The sequence below is a fragment of the Triticum dicoccoides genome, chromosome 5B (genome assembly GCF_002162155.2).
Source record: "Triticum dicoccoides isolate Atlit2015 ecotype Zavitan chromosome 5B, WEW_v2.0, whole genome shotgun sequence".
In the NCBI taxonomy this organism is placed as follows: domain Eukaryota; kingdom Viridiplantae; phylum Streptophyta; class Magnoliopsida; order Poales; family Poaceae; genus Triticum; species Triticum dicoccoides.
Window position 1 is genome coordinate 689,653,232 of NC_041389.1, and position 1,721 is coordinate 689,654,952.

General features: G+C 36.5%; 1 pseudogene; it reads left to right on the forward strand.

Annotated features, from left to right (window-relative positions):
- Nucleotides 1-1,130: 1,130 nt before the first annotated feature.
- LOC119306674 overlaps nt 1,131-1,721 on the forward strand; it is a 4,552-nt pseudogene continuing 3,961 nt past the window's right edge.

Consider the following 1,721-nt stretch of genomic DNA (forward strand, 5'->3'; position numbering starts at 1 on the left):
GCGCTTCTCCGACAAGGTGCTGCGGATAGCGATCGTCGCCAACGGTGAAGTCGCGGGAGGACCCCTCACCGAACCGGCAAGCCACCGCGCGCAGAAAGGTGCGTACAGTGCAATGCCTGTTTGTAATCGTACGTTTCTCTGGTAAAAAGTTGCAATCGATTTGTAAAAGGAGGCGGATCTGCAAGTTTTGTGCCTGAGCTGATCGATGTGGTGTAAATGCAATAGTTCTCTGACACTGAAAACTTGGTTCACAGAATCGGGCTCAAATTTATCGAGGAAAAGTAGTTAGCAGATTATACGCTGTCCATACGTCAAATCTGTCAATTGTTATGTTTCCAAATGAAGAAAAAAGAAGGAAGAAACTTCTATTACTCCCTCCGCCCAAATTTGTAAGTTGTACTAAATCAGCGACAATTAATATGAACCGGAGGGAGTATAAAAATTGTTACTGACATAATGGGTGTGTATTTGGAAAGATGAATGGACTGTTTCATGACTTTGTCCTTTTTTAAGTGTTGATAATATGTGCAAATATGCCCTAGCTTGCATATATTTGGAGAGGAGGGAGGGGCTCCTAAATCTTTAGAATTCTACGGTCTCCACAACCATGTTCCATGTTAAACATTTAATCATTAAGGTTAACATTGGTCTGCCTTTTTCTTGCTCATCTCTGTTCTTTCTACGTGTTGAAATGTTTTAGATTATATCGTTGGCCCTTGCTTGATGAGTGCTTACTTTTTAAGTAGTACAAATACCTGATAGCTTCCATTTTTAGATAGTTGACTGGTTGACCTGGTTTCTGCTATTAAATCACATAGAATGCACTCACTAATTGGACACACTATAAAAATTTGGTGGGATGTTTTTTACTTGAACATGAAATCATTTATGACTGCTGAGTGAGCTACGAGCATGCCTCTATTGTTGGATGCAGCTGTCGGTGCATTCAGTTTTTGTGATTTTATTTTATATTTTTTGCCATATATATTGCTGATGAGTTATTTATAATGAATCTGCACCCATGATAGAACCGTGTTCCAAGAATTTGAACACCAAAGAACTTGCTTATGTGATTCTCCCTGTATCTTCTACTTTCCATGTTTAACCTTTATTTCTTTTATCTTGGTATTTTCTCTTCGTCAACCATGCTAGGTACACAAGTTTTACGAGTAAGGACAATGAATGTAAGTTCAGTGATTCTTTCTGCAAGTAGTAGCTTCTTTCACAAGGTAATTCTTAAAACCTTTTTAAATACATTTATTCTATAACCAGTTCATGGTTTCTAATAAGCTTCATAATTCTTAGCTTTTCTCAAATGGCATGAAAGAATCTGAGCAGACAGATGCAACACTTGAGATCGCTGATTCAGGTAATGTGTGATTACTCAAATGTGACATTCTTCCTCTTATAATTGTTTCTAATTATTACTGTGATTTGTATTATTTTCTGTATTTTTGAAACTAAAACATTGATTACTTTTGATAATGGTTATTCTTATTTCACTTTTTTTATTTTATTTACCCAATGGATATTTTGTCTATACCCTACCTATAGTTTTCCTTATTACCAAAAGTCAATAATCATATTTACATATTTTTTGTTTGCATTCTACTTGGAACAGAGGAAAATGCCCTTATGGACCTTTTGAGATTTATGTACTGTGGAAAGTTAAGAACAGCTGAGCCTGCTATTCTGCTAGACATCTTGATGGTTGCCGACAA